This window comes from Hyaena hyaena, unplaced genomic scaffold (assembly GCF_003009895.1).
Source record: "Hyaena hyaena isolate Hyena2069 unplaced genomic scaffold, ASM300989v1 scaffold_160, whole genome shotgun sequence".
Classification (NCBI taxonomy): domain Eukaryota; kingdom Metazoa; phylum Chordata; class Mammalia; order Carnivora; family Hyaenidae; genus Hyaena; species Hyaena hyaena.
The window spans coordinates 2341238-2356810 of record NW_024080793.1 but is presented as its reverse complement, the minus strand read 5'-3'; positions in this window follow the sequence as shown (position 1 = coordinate 2356810).

Below are 15573 nucleotides of genomic sequence, written 5' to 3'. Positions count from 1 at the left end.
TCTGATAAACCACAAAGCGTGGAAATGTAAGATGCTAAGGACTTGTTTAGTAACAAACAATGGTTTCTAAACTACAACATACAGTATTAGGAGAGGAATTTGCATCCCTCCTGTGAAGGAGAAGGACATAAGGAAGAGTGCACAAGGGTACTCCTGGAGAGAAGGGTGTAGAACATACAGAGAAAAGCCTCAGATCTGGGATAGGAATGGTCTGCAGAGGACATAAGTATCTAATATGGACTCTTAAACTCCTTGCTAAAGAAGAGGTGTGCACAGACCGGGGAAGAGGGGGTGTGGTTTATATGTGATACAAGTCTCTCCGTGTCTCATCCCTTACAAAATCTATGTTGCTCATTAATTCATTTGTTGTTGTTTGTAAGATTTTATTTTTAAGCAATCTCTATACTCAACTTGGGGCTCAAATCCACAACCCCGAGATCAAGAGTCTCATGTTCTACCGACTGAGCCAGGCAGGTGCCCCGCTCACCAATTCATTTGTGAACATAGATTTCTTTTCTCTGAGTTCCAATTTAGAGCTTCAATGAGGACAAAATTAGAGACAACACAGACAGACCCTGAAACTGAAAGACAAAGAGGCAGTTGACACTTAGGTTATTACAATCCTACTGCTAATTACTATTATATTTTAGCATGAAACACATTACACTGGCATCTGTAAACACAGAATACAATCTAACAACAAAATGATTCTTCTCAGAAGTAAAACTGACACATCATTCATGGGCCCGCTAATCCTTTTCTGCCTCATTCATTGGCAGTGTATTTCCTCTCGAGCGTATGTGAATGCCACTCTTACAAGCAGGCAGTGCCTTCCCCCGACCCTCAGAGAAACAAATGGCACAATAAGTGATATAAGTTGGGGGAGGGCTGGAGAGGGTCAGGCTTAAAAGAGGGGCTGGCCATCTAAGGTTTAGAGGAAATGATCCAGGCAAGACCCTCTCAGGAATACCCAGCACATAATACACGCTTAACAAATGTAACCAATTAGTAGTAGTAGCAACAGTAGGACCCATTAGTCCTTCTGCCTGCTTCTGTCTCTAGGGACAAGTTTTGCCTTCATCCATGGCACAGGGATAACACAGGATTGGGGAAGAGATTCTCCTTTGCCCCCAAAGAATCTACTGACAAGTTAAAGTGAGGGTCCACCTCTCTCACTATTAACTCTTCTCCCACCTTTAAGTGCAGCTGAAGAAAGCCTGAGCCATTCTCGGCAATTAGACTGAGGCCCCTGTGTTCCAAATGCATCGTTGATAGATGCCTCTAACTGCATCACAGTGGCAGGTGCATTTCTCTCAGCATTTAGTGCTAATCTTCCCTGTCATCTAGGCATAAATAACTACACAACCATGTCAGGGGGCCCCACCATAAATCCTCCAGGGGTTTTAATTACTCTCCAGTGACGATGTCTTATATAAAATGAGAGACATGAAAATCTAACCAATGAATGTGTGTGTGTGTGTGTGTGTGTGTGTGTGTGTATGTGCGCGCGCTCATACATGAGAGAGAGAGAAGAGAGAGAGAGAGCAGTCTATCCCCAGAACAGCCAGGGTATCTCTGCTGTACTTGGAAGGAGAAAGGTCCAAACCCTTTACCCAGTTCAGGGTATGTGAGACAGCAGCACACGCTGCAGGTCTGGCCAGAAGAAGGGAGGACTTTGTGATGGCACCACCTGCAGCACCCTTTCTTCATCTGGGGGCACATAAATGATGGTCACAAACTCAGGCTGCAGAGTTGCAATCCCTGGGTTCAAATCTCAGCCTGCTGCATCCTTGCTGTTTCACTGCAGGCAACCTCTCTAACCCTCAAATTCCTCATCTGTAAATGGGGATCATAACCATACATACAGCATAAGGTTATCATGAGGATTAAGCAAGATAATCTATGCAAAGCACTTGACACAATACATGGTGTACAGTAAGCGCTCTATAAATAGTTGCCACACCAGGAGAAATGCAGAGGGAACCCCCGGCCCTGTGTTGCAGCACAGGCTGTCATGAGGATCCAGGTATCCTTTCTCCCACCCAGGCCTCTGGTTGAGTGAATCTGAAAAGAGCATCTTATCTCCCACAAGTGCCTAAAAATAAACATAGTGAACAAATACTTCAAACACTTAGGGGCAGCTGGGTGGCTCAGTCAGTTAAGCATCCGACTTCAGCTCAGGTCATGATCTCACAGTTTGTGGGTTCAAGCCGTACATCGGGGTCTATGCTGACAGCTCAGAGCCTGGAACCTGCTTCAGATTCTGTCTCCCTTGCTCTCTGCCCCTCCCCCACTTATGCTCACACGCTCTCTCTCTAAAATAATTAAACATTAACGATTTTTTAAAAATATATATGTTATATATACGAACACAACTGCTATAGATCTCACAAATTCAGAAATAAACCCCGGAAGTTTATTCTATGTATCTTTTATAAATCTAGGGACTCACATAATCCAGGTTCACAGGTTTATCCCTTTCAAAGAACCAATGACTAGAAGTAATTAAAAATAAATCAAACTAGTTTGGTTCCTCAGATTCCATCTAAGTACACTTGTAAATAATACACTGACATACTTCTCAGCGTCCCTTTGCTTTCCTCTTGAATTCCGTGCCATGATTCAGTGTCACTGGAACTTCTCTCTTAACTACTGCAGAACTCTGCAAACACATAGTCTCATGGCTGCACAGTCTCTAAACCTGCTTCGCCACCCCCCTCTCTGGATCATACAGACCAGTTTCACCTTTCTCATCAAGGAGGGCTCCTACTACTTAGGAGCCCGAAGGAGAGGTAAACAGACTTAGTTGAAACATGACTCCCCTTAGTGATCATGGCCAAGTTGGCAGCTCTGCAGACTTGGGTAAATCTGCCTCAGCATATGCAGAGTACAAGAACCCTTCACTGTATTTTTCTTCTTCCTCATTCTTTTTTTTTTTTAAGTTTATTTATTTTGAGAGAGAGAGTGAGAAAGCAGGGGGAGGGGCAGAGAGAGAGAGAGAGAGAGAGAGAATCCCAAGCAGGGTCCTTGTTGTCAATGCAAAGCCTGATGCAGGGCTTGATCCCACAAACCCTGAGATCATGGCCTGAGCTGAAATCAAGAGTCAGACATTTAACCAACTGAGCCACCCAGGCGCCCCTTCTTCCTCATTCTTAACTCATGACTTTATTTGCAAAAGCAAGGATGCAAAGCTGGGAACCTTACTCCCCCAAATTAGGGATGTATGTTTCCCACCTTTCCTTAGCCTTGTCTTTAAAAAAGAAAGAGGATATTAAGATGGAAACAACAACTAACTCTAATGTTAGAGCCCCACTGAGAAGTGATAGTAAGAAAAGATGGATGGAAAAGAAACTACCCGGAATGACAGACAGGGTGCTTGCCAAGCAGCTGATTTGTGTTCATAAAATACTTCAGACATAAATGGTTTATCTGATGTGTAGGAGACTTCTCCCCTCCTCCCCTACACAAAGGGCAGAGAGATGCGGAGACAGTGGCCACAGTGGTAATTGTTGGGTGTCTACATATGGGGCCACTGCCCTCTAGTGTGCACTTTAAAATTCACAAAATTCCTTTCTCTTGGAAAACCGGAGAGGTCTTACAAATAAAGGCAGTAGAAAACAGAATAAAACATGAGCCCCTGTTGAACTATCCAGCAGAATCATTTTTTTAAGATTGTATTTTTAAGTGATCTCTACGCCCAATGTGGGGCTCGAACTCACAACCAGGAGACCAAGAGTCACATGCTTCACACACTGAGCCAGCCAAGTACCTCCTCCCACAGAATCTTTTTTTAAATTTTTTATTAAAATTGTTTTAATGTTTTATTTCTGAGAGAGAGACAGCGTGAGCAGGGGAGGGTCAGAGAGAGAGAGAGAGATACAGAATCTGAAGCAGGCTCCGGGCTCTGAGCTGTCAGCACAGAGCCCAACGCAGGGCTTCAACTCACGAACTGTGAGATCATGACCTGAGCCGAAGTCAAACGCTTAACTGACTGAGCCACCCAGGCACCCCTCCCACAGAATCATTTTTAAAAATTACTGAGAGAGTAAGATCCAATGGCTTCCTGTCACCTCGCTATCGGTTGATATCCACACTCTTATCAGGCCCTAAAATTGGATTTATTGTTTCAGCCCAACAGGTTGCCAAAGGGTATAAGAGATATGAAAAATATTTAACAACTGGTGTGGCACAGCCACCGGCATCTAAAACACATGCCTGCACGATGCCAGCTGGCAGCAGTCCAGGCCCCTGCAGGGCTGTCCTCACCCCTTCGAGGCTAAATCACACAATCACTGAATTGCAAGGTCCTGGGAGACAGCACCAGGTAGCAAGGACAGTGGGGGCCTGGTACAGAAGTATGCCAATATTTTAACAAATAGTTGTCTCTACTAGGGAGTTCTGGCTGAATGTTAGCTCCAAAAGGGAGAGCAGAGGACATAAGAACAACAACCCAGCACCACTCAGCAGAGCAGAAGAGTGACCCAGAGCCCAGTAGCAAAGATCCTAAGGAGAGGGTGCAAGGGTCCCTCGTTACCCACCCACAGCTGTCCCTTCTCTTGCCGGTGGTGAGGGACATCCCCTAGTCCTGGGAAGGCGCGTGGTGGGGTGTGAGGAAACCCACCCTCTAGACTCGGTTCTACTACTTCTTTCTATGTGACATTAAAAGGATATTTTGATCTGGGCCTCTCCATCCCCATTTTTTAAATAGACGGTTTGGACAAAGGCAGGAATTATTACCTTTTGGCATGATCTGATATTTTCAAGTGAATTCTACATACAAGATTACTCAGCATAATTTTTAACAACAGCATCTTTGAGACAGCTCATAGCTCATAAAAAAGTGCTCAATATCTGGAAATCTCATAATCTTGAGAGAGGTCATTTCTTCAGAATGTTTTTTTGTTTCCAAATTCCATCCCAAACCTATCCACTTGTATGTAACTCTCGAGGCTTATTTCTGATAATTAGGTGGGGAAAACAGCAATAACAACCATGAGTATTTACTGAGCACCTACTTGTACGAAACATTGTATTAAGCCCTTTCTATGCATTTCCTTATCTAATTTCCAGGACAACCATATGAGGAAGATATTTATGAGAACACAGATGCTAACAGAGGTTAAGTCACTTGTCCAATGTCAGACATACATGTAAGCACGGTATACGTGGCTGAAGTCCACATCCGCAGTTATTCCACTAGAGAACACCGTCCATGTCAAAGTTCCCACGGAAAAATGGAGAAATGGGAAAACCAAGAACAACTGTTAATTCCTCCATGAAGTTAAATTTACCTTTTCCATTTATTATTTAGAGATGCCTACCTACGTTTGTGCCAATAAAGTCCTGTCTTTTATGGAATGATGGCGGTATTAGATGATAGGTTACGGTGGCTTTTGATTTTTGGCAACATAAAAAGTTGGCAGGTCTGAATTTTTTGAAATGTTAGTGGTCCATGAAGTTGCAATATCCAGGAGCCATTGTTCTCTAGTAGAATCAACATATGTTATGCAGGGACTCCGTTCATTCCCAAGATTTTTTTTTCTTAAATAGTTTGTTGTCAAGTTGGTTCCCATATAACACCCAGTGCTCATCCCAACAAGTGCCCTCCTCCATGCCCATCACCCCTCTACCCCTCTGCCTCACTCCCATAAGCCCTCAGTTTGTTCTCAGCATTCAAGAGTCTCTCATGGTTTGTCTCCCTCCCTCTCCCCCAGTATTTTTCCCCTTCTCCTCCCCCATCGTCTTCCATTAACTTCCTCCTAATCCACCTCTGTGTGCAAACATATGGTATCTGTTCTTCTCTGCCTGACTTATTTCGCTCAGCACAACACCCTCAAGGTCCATCCATGTTGCTACACATGGCCAAATTTCATTGTTTCTCATTGCCATGTAGTATTCCATGGTATAGATAAACCACATCTTCTTGATCCATTCGTCAGTTGATGGACACTTAGGTTCTTTCCATGTTTTGGCTATTGTTGAGAGTTGTTCATTCCCAAGATTAAAAGCTTCAAAAGATGGTATGCCTGCCTTTTGTGCGTCTTACTGATGATAACTTGTTGATAAGGAGAGTCAGATTATTATTTCTTCACAATCCAAATAAACTAGAGGGGAGAAAGAAGAGGATTCCTCCAGCCACCCTATAAGTTGGTTAGTCATTCCATTTGTGACAAAGACACGGAAACAGAAGCTAAACTAAGAGCAGAGGGAGAAAAGTAAGAATAAGCTCAGATTCTGCTAAATAAGAACAGAGAAAAATAAATAAATAAAATAAGAACAGAGAACCTCCCCCAGAGAAAACCAGTAACTTAAACCACTGCTCCTGTATTTGCAGATTTTTTGCTAACAATAGCAATAATAGTGAAGCATCTTTGGAGAGCATCTTCATTTTCACAAATAAAGACCTTTGTCAAATTTAAAATTCTTCCTATAACGAGATTGTAATTTCAATAGGATGTTAGAACTTAATCTTAAATTTATCACTGCAGAGTACTTTAGAGATTAAAAAGTAATAGTTAAGGCTTTTTCATAATTCAATCTTTATGAAGAATTAGTATACACCATAATAAATCATCTCCATACAATTATGGAGATGTCCCAAAAGACAAATAAATATCCAGAAAAATAATTTTTCCTCTCTAGTGCCTTTTTTTTGTGGCAACTTCTGCATGCTTCTATGTCATGTAATCAACCAAAGCATGACCTGAAATGATAGTTTGTATATACATCCATATTATCTTTTATACTGACCAAGGATTGAACTAAGGTGCCTCGTTTGTAAAACCCAGCACATCTTCACATCCCTGGTTCCAAGTTTCCCTGAGGATGTAATGAATTTCTTTGGGACTAAGGAATTTACAGGACTCTATATTTCTTTCTAGTCCCTTCCAGAAAGTACCAGCTTCAGGACCTAAAACACGGGGATTTTTCTCAAGAAGAGAGTTGAGGGTGGTGGGTGGAGGTGAATTTGTGTGTGTTTGTGTGTGTTTTATTTTTTATTTATTTCTTATCAAGTTAGCTAACATACAGCGTAGTCTTGGCTTCAGGAGTAGATACCCATGATTCATCACTTTCATACAACACCCAGTGCTCATCCCAGCAAGTGATCTTCTCGATGCCTCTACCAGTTTTCCCCACCCCTATCAACCTTCAGTTTGTTCTCTGTATTTAAAGGTCTCTTATGGTTTGCCTCCCTTTCTGTTTGTGTCCTATTTTTCCTTCCCTTCCCCTGTGGTCTTCTGTTAGGTTTCTCAAATTCCACATATAAGTGAAATCATATGATATCTGTCTCTGACTGACTTATTTCACTTAGCATAATACCCTCCATTCCATCCACATTGTTGCAAATGCCAAGATTTTTATCCTTTTTCATCACCAAATAGTATTCCATTGTATATATACATACCACATCTTCTTTTTCCATTCATCAGTTGATGGATGTTTGGGCTCTTTCCATAGTTAGGCTATTGTTGATAGTACTGCTATAAACATTGGGGAACATGTACTCCTATGAATCAGCACTCCTGTGTCATTGGGATAAATTCCTAGTAGTGCTATTGCTGAGTTGTAGGGTAATTCTATTTTTAATTTTTTGAGGAACCTCCACATTGCTTTCCAAAGTGGATGCACCCAGTGTGCATTCCCACCACCAGTGTAAGAGGGTTCCCCTGAAGAAAAGGATTTAAAGCCCTATAAGGAATAAGAAAGGAAAGGGCCAGTATGAGGCTGACTGGGTCTAACCTAATCTAAAGGTAATGACTGGGGGTAATTTACATGGCAACCAGCAAGTGCTGCATTTGTTAACTCCTATCCTATCCCGTCCAGCAGTAAATAAACAAAAAAAGAGAAAAGAGTGTCAAAGCATAATTTTCAATAAAAGGAAAAACCATGACATTCATATAAATATAGAATGAACATTCTGTATTTTTCTAGATTTATTCAATTTATTGAAGAACCTAGCAGATAGTAATGCTGATTCAAACAAAGGACAGGGGGTACCTAGGCGGCTCAATCAGTTGAGCATCTGACTTTGGCTCAGGTCGTGAGCTCATGGTTCGTGAATTCAAACCCCATGTTGGGCTCTGTGCTGACAGCCAGGAGCCTGGAGCCTGATTTGGATTCTGTGTCTCCCTCATTCTCCGCCCCTCCCCAGCTTGTGTTCTGTCTCTCTCTCAAAAATAAATGAACATTAAAAATTTTTTTTAGAAACGAAGAAGGATAGGAGAAGCTATATAAACAATGGAAAAAAGAATGTTGGAATAAGATGGCAACGTTAGTTACGAAATTGGTTAACTGGGGATGCCTGGCTGGCTCAGTCACTAGAGCATGTGACTCTCGATCTTGGGCTCCTGAATTTGAGCCCCACATTGGGTATAGAGATTACTTTTAAAAAAAAATCTGGTTAATGTCTTATCAGAGCAAATAAAAGGTAACATTTGAGGTTATATTTTCTGCTTGGGAAAAAAAATAATTTGCATCTTTACCTGGACAAAAATCGTTGATAATTTACCAATCTTCTGCAAATTCATATCCAGATTTACAGAGTCTAGATCTTAATTCATAGTGTAGTAGAGGAAAAATAATTTTCCCCTCTGTCTTTTAGATTTTGTTTTTAAGTAATCTCTACACCTAATGTGAGGCTTGAACTCACAACCTAGAGATCAAGAATCGCATGCCCCATTGACTGAGCCAGCCAGGTGCCCTTCCCTCTACCCTTCTGAGTTCTTAGTGGAGACCTCTCTAATAAGCAGATTAACAAGAGAAAAGAACCAAAATGTATTAACATGTATACAATGGAGATGCCCAGGGAAAAGTGAATACCTCCCTGAGATGGCTTAGAATTCAGGATTAAATACTATCTTAACAGAGAAAGGGTAGTGGGATGTAGGCCTCTCACTGGGAGAGTAAACGACTTTTAAGAAAGATGAATGGTTCCTTAAGAACAGATGGAAGGAATGGCAGTTTGTGATCAAGTTTGGGTGTGGGGTCGAATTCTAGTCTTCTCTCCTGTAATAGGAGACAATTTGCCCTAGTTGATGAATTTCCCAGGAGGGGACTGATGACAATTGAGTTCTTTTTGGAGAAACTGTCTTGAGTCAGATAAAGGGAGTTCAGAGAAAGTCTCTCCCCGAACTTGCTGTTTTTTCAAGTGCTGAACGCTCAAAATAATCAAAATACCACGGTGGCACACCTGGAGGTGACATCTCCTGAACTCTGACACTCATATTTCGGGGTGGCATTTTCTGTTCTCCTTCATTTGTAAACAGTAAGCCAAACAAATCCGTCTCCTGTAGCATCGGATGACTTGTAGGGGGCTCTAACATGACTTTGAAACGGCCACCAGTAATCTTTACTTTCCAAAATTTTGATAACATTTTAACAGTTTTCACACCCCTTGACTCTAAAACACCAAGGCAATTGATCTAAACAAGAGGGAGACTATGGATGGTGGCAGCTTAAAAGTATTTAAAAACCTCAGTATTTCATACTTGGAATGAAGAAAAGGGGAAAAAATCAAAAGTTAGCATGAAACTAGAGAAATTAGTCAAGTGGTTAAACCAAAAAGGTGACTCTTATCTACCTCACCACTACTAATTGTTTCCTTATTTACTGATAAATTCCTTATTTATTCACATACATTTTGAAATTTTTTCTGTATTAGCTGAAATAATGTGGATTGGAGTGTTCCTTAAAGTAATGTAACTCCCAACTCTGCATCAACTAAAGTTCAGTTAATGGTGAATTATGTTAATAATTATGATCATATAGAAGATTTACATGATAATGGACACCATTTTAATTCAACTTCCAACACCCATGTGTTATCACCAAAGGAAAGAAAGCTGCTTGGACTGTTGGATAAAGAGAACAGCAAAACTTGTTACATCCATTTTTTTTAATGTTTATTTATTTTGAGAGAGAGAGGGTGCATGCTCGCACAAGTGGGGGAGGGGCAGAGAGAGGGAGGGAGAGATTCCCTACACGAGGCTCAAACTCATGAGGCTCAAACTCATGAACCGTGAGATCACAACCTGGGTGGAAATCCAGAGTCAGATGCTTAACTGACAGAGCCACTCAGGAGCCCCGTTACGTCTGTTTTTAAGTTCACTAATTTTATTTGTACAACTCATAACTGTCTTTTTTTTCTCCTTTAAAAATGTAAATCACTGCAGACTTTGCAGTGGATTGTGCACCAGATTTCTAGCACAGGGAAAAATGTAAACTACTTTAGCAAAAAGACTTTAAGCGTGAAATTAAATCTTTAAAATGGGTAAAGTTGAAGCCAAATTGTCCAAAGGATTCTAGAGGAATGCAGCCTTGGACAACAGGATGCAGAATGCACACTTACTCCATCCACATAGAAATGAGGCAACTGTGCTTATAATGTCATCATTTGAAATATTAGGGAAACTCATGAAACAGAGATAGCTGGCTTTTTAGATAACAAACAACACAAAGTCAACTGGATTATTTGTCTCTCCATATATTTGTTTATTTACTGAAATCCAGCTTCAATCATTTGGAGTTAACAATTCAAGATCCTGATAAGTTTCTATCAACCCTATATTCTAGACCCTTCTGGAGCCCCTCTCAAAAATCCAATATTTTATTTGTACTGTCTCAATTCTCTGAAAAGCCTAAAGGGTGATAAGCATGCCCTGTGCTGAAGAATTTCCTGTTCTTTGATTCTAAGCACCAGAAGAGGGTGCTCGCAGAACACTCTGCTTACTTTAACCACATCCTGGCTACAACCTCTTGACCAAAGTTGTCAATATGGTAATACCAAATTAGGCAAGAACCATAATGATCATAGCATCTTAAAATTACAAAAGGAGAAATGGAAAGTTCCCTAAATTAAAAGCAGTTCAGGGATACATTAAAAAAAATGGTAAAGACCATTTATTTATTTTTTATTTTAAGTTTGTTCATTTATTTTGAGAGAGAGAGAGAAAGGAGAGTCGGGGAGGGGCAGAGAAAGAAGAAGAGAGAGAGAATCCCAAGCAGGCTCTGCATTGTCAGCACGGAGCCTGACACAGGACCCTAACCCACGAACCGCAAGATCATGACCTGAGCCGAAGCCGGACGCCCAACCGAGCCACCTAGGCGCCCCCTGAAGACCTTTTAAATGAGAGAATATGGGGAGACAAATGATGACTTTAACTTTTCATTAAATTTCTGTATTGATCCAAACACTTTATATCTTGTGCATGGCTTCTTTTATAGCATAATTATTTTTCATTAACACCAATTAATGTCTTTATTAGTAAAAATTAATAAAGCTGATAATGAGTATTTAAAACAAGTAGCATGGCTGAAAGACTCTACCAAGAAATTGATAGTTTCTTGAGGAGTTTGTCAGTGTTGTAGCTAGAAAATAAAACTTCAGTTATGTTTTATATTTACTTGTTCTTTTTTTACTTTAAGCAGTCACCATGCTGTACGTGGGGTTTGAGCTCACGACTCTGAGATCAAGAGTCACATGCTCTACCAAGTGAGCCAGCCAGGTGCTCCTGTTTTATGTCTTATACATAAATATGTCACTACTTAGAATCTATCGCATCACAATTAATACTTATACTCTTCCCTGAAATACGAATCTTTGGAGAGAAATCTATCAGAGAATAGATGGTACACCTTTCCGATAGCATCTCCTCTTTACTCAACTCCCCGGGTGTCTCGCCTTGCTTTGCTGATACCCATATGAGTTAAGCTTACATGGTACTGGCAGTCTTGCCGCTGCCCTGTGGTAACTTGGTACTAGGTCAATTTATCTAATCTGGAGCGTTTCCCAGAGTTTTCTTTCCTGTGTGATTCTTTATGGCCAAGAGAGACATTCTGTGTGAAATCCAGAAGGTAGAAGTGAAGAAGCCATACTTTTTATGCTCTGGATGTTATTGTTTATCTGCCGCTTACCTACTGGTGTATCAGGCTTGTAGCAGCTCCAGGTTCCCCAGGTCTTCTCTTCTTGCTTCTCTGAGTCCTGGACGAGGTGTGTGTGCAGCTCCGTGAGTGGGTGCCAACCTCTCCTGCAGGGTCACCCACAGCATTGAGGTTGGTCATGGTAAGAGACAGAAGTGGGTTCCAGCGTGTTCTTATGGGTCCCAAGTTGCCCTCATGCATGCTTGCTTGTTTTTGCCTCCTCTGCACCCAGCTTTCCTTCTGGTATGCTGATCTGACAGACTTAGAATAACTTCAGGCTCAACCCTAGGCACAGAGTCAACAGTCTTCACAGATCACTCCACCAGCTCCCACATTCATGTAAGATCTACCCCTTATAATAAATCCCTTATTCTATAACAAGTGTAGCCACCTGTTTCTCAGATGAAACTCTAACTGCTATAAGCTTCTATGTACATCACCATCTTGTTGCCTTTGCATTTTGAACAGTGTGTTAAGCCTTGTGGTCATAACATCCACTGTCTTCCGTAGAAGGAGAAGACAGGTGGAGAAGACAGCGGTAGAAGAAAAGGAAGGGATGCTTAGAAAGGTAAAAGTTTATAGAGCAAGCTCTCAGAAGCTTCTCAACACTAAAAATACCTGTGCCAGTTACTGATTTATCCCTCTCATCTCCAAATCCATCTTTCCTTGCCTTGCTTTGTGATACTGGAACTGACCCTGTAAACATTTCTCCTTCTTCCATAATGAGCACTGGAGGGACACTGGAGGAAGAATATGGGGATATCCTGGTTCTGTGGTGCTCTTTTCCACTGTTTACTTTTGTGGTGGATGGAGGCCAGAAGCGCACGAACATCCAGTGGTGCTCACTGCTAGTAAGTTTGGTAGCACCATTTGGGGGACTTCCCAGTGGGTTTTGCCACCTCTGCAGCAGGCAGCTTCCCAGTGAATTCCTCTCGCACTTCGGTGGGCACCTTCCTAGTGATGCTCAGTGAGTCTGGCAGATGCCCAAATGGGTGGCTTCCAACAAGTTAACTACTCACTAGCCCTGGCCTGTGGCATCTCAGGGAATTTCTCTGTCATCCTGTGCTCTCCAGCTACTCCTTTTCAATGGCGACAGGTGAGGGGAGGGCCCTCTTCTAAATTTGTTTCTTCCTTCAGTACTGTGCCTCAGCCTTAGAGGGAGTGGGTGCTCTTTACACGTGCTACTTGTGTGCTCATTAGAATTTTCTTTACTCCTTAGTAAGTAATCTGCTACTAGTTAATAATTTTTTATGTCAGACCTCCCCTGTGTGAATTACTGTGTGCTTTTCGTCTCTGAACTGGACGTTTGAGAAAATGTCTTTTACGCTTAGTAACTATTAAAAAGATAATATTTAACTTTATTAGTTCAGGATTCAGTTTAGAAGGAACATAAATTATGTGTAATGTGAGTACATAAGAGAAGGGATTACCCAGGTGTGCAGTTTAGAAGGGTATTTGCTTTCTTTGGCCACCTCTACGAGGTGTCCCTCAAGATGGGCTCCATGGATCCCTGTGAACAGACCCCGAGTCCACTCTTGCTGTGAAGCACACCACCCTAAAAATAACGGTTAAAACCACAATCATTTATTATTTCTCACGTGTGACAGGAAGACTCCAAAGTTACACAGCAAATGATAAAGATACAGGAAAGGGTGAAGAATCAGTGCTCAAAAGTACGCCCTATCACAGGGTCCAGGGATATGACCAAGGGTCTGCAAGTTTAAATGGTATTTTGAAATTTTCAATTCAGTGAGAAAATAAGTAATGTAATCACATTGTGATAATGAAGTCAGAGGACTTCAGTGCCTGCATTTGCATGATGGTCCTGTTCTTACCAAGGAGTCGCTTTAAGGGAGCATATAACCATTTGTTTGTGGAGTTATTGCTTCTTTCTTTCCCTTTCTCTTTCTCTCTCTTTCTTTCTTTCTTCTTTTTCTATCTGTTCATGTTTCTTTCTCCCTTTCTTTTTTTACTTATTCATTGTATTCCAATGAATAGTCACCATTATTGATTATGTGTTTGTCATAAGCTTTTTATTTTAAAAAAATGTTTTTAAGTTTATTTATTTTGAGAGAGAGAGAAAGAGAATGGCATGGAGGTGTAGAGAGAGAGGGACAGAGAGAGAGATTCCCAAGCAGGCTCTTCACTGTCAATGCAGAGCCCGATGTGGGGCTCGAGGTCATGAACCTCGAGAAGATGACCTGAGTGGAAATCAAGAGTTGGATGCTCAATTGACTGAGCCACCCAGGCGTCTCTGTCACAAGCTTTTATAAAATTTTTTAAATGTTTTTTATTTATTTCTGAGAGAGAGAGAGGGAGAGAGCATTAGCAGGGGAGGGTCAGAAAGAGAGGGAGACACAGAATCCAAAGCAGGCTCAGGTTCTGAGCTGGCTGTCAACACAGAGCCTGACGTGGGGCTCAAACCCACAAGCCGTGAGATCATGACCTGAGCCGAAGTGGACGCCCAACCGACTGAGCCACCCAGGCACCCCGTCACAAGCTTTTATAGACATAAAACATATATATGAGAAGTGTACAAACTGTAAGGGTATACTTTGTGAATTTTAGTAAAAGTGGACACTTCTGTATGTTATAGATTTATAGAAAAGTTGCAAAGATAGTTCTCACATACCTCATACCCTGTTTTTGCCATTATTAACACTTTACATTATTATGGTATAGATGTCACAATTAATGGTGAACCAATATGGACACATCATTATTAACTAAAGCCCATCATTTATACAGGTTTCCTTAGTGTCTTACCTAATGTCCCATCACGGTGCTGCATTACATTTAATTGTCATGTCTTCCCAGGCTCCTCTGAGCTGTTAAAGTTTCGCTTTTCTCAGACTCTCCTTGCCTCTGATATCCTTGACTGTTTTGAGGAGTACTGGTCAGGTACTTTATAGAATGCCCTTTAATTGGGATTTGTCTAAGAATTGTATTTTAATTATTGCTGGAATATTTAGAATTGTTAGCTCCTTCAAATGTGTCACCAAAAATGTCAGATTTAGAAACTGTATCTCAAACCTGAAAAGTTTGACAATCAGTTGTCTACATCAAAGCAGACTATAAGTATGCATAAGTGAAGTTGTCGAGATGTCTATTCCACCATTCAAACTTCAGTTTCTAAAAGGAGGTAGGTTTACAGACCTTTCTCACAGTCGTTGGATAGTATTCTTAATTTATAAACCGTCTGCATGTCATCCAAAACAGCCCAGACCATCAGCCACTCACCTTCATTCCACAGCCCTAACATCACACAGATGTTCTGAAGCCGGACACTGAGCCGACTGAGCCACCCAGCCACCCACAACAGAAAATATTTTTAAAGTACAAGCAGAAACAATAATCAAACTTTCAATGAAATAGTTCCCTCTTTGCATTTTAAACAAGTAACATCTAAATTAGGGGGCAGAAAGGATTACATCCTATCAATTTGTACTCTGGTCATAGAAAAGCTGCCGCCAATACTCTAGTAATACAAGTTATAGACTTCATTGAAACACCTTTGAAAGAGTGAAGTCACTGATCACAAGTGCTTGTGGAGCATTTAACATTATTGGCAATGCTGTAAACAGTATATGGTTGTTTAGCTTCATAAGAAAGACAATCCCTGGAGCTTAAAATTAAAATATCTGTATTGGAATA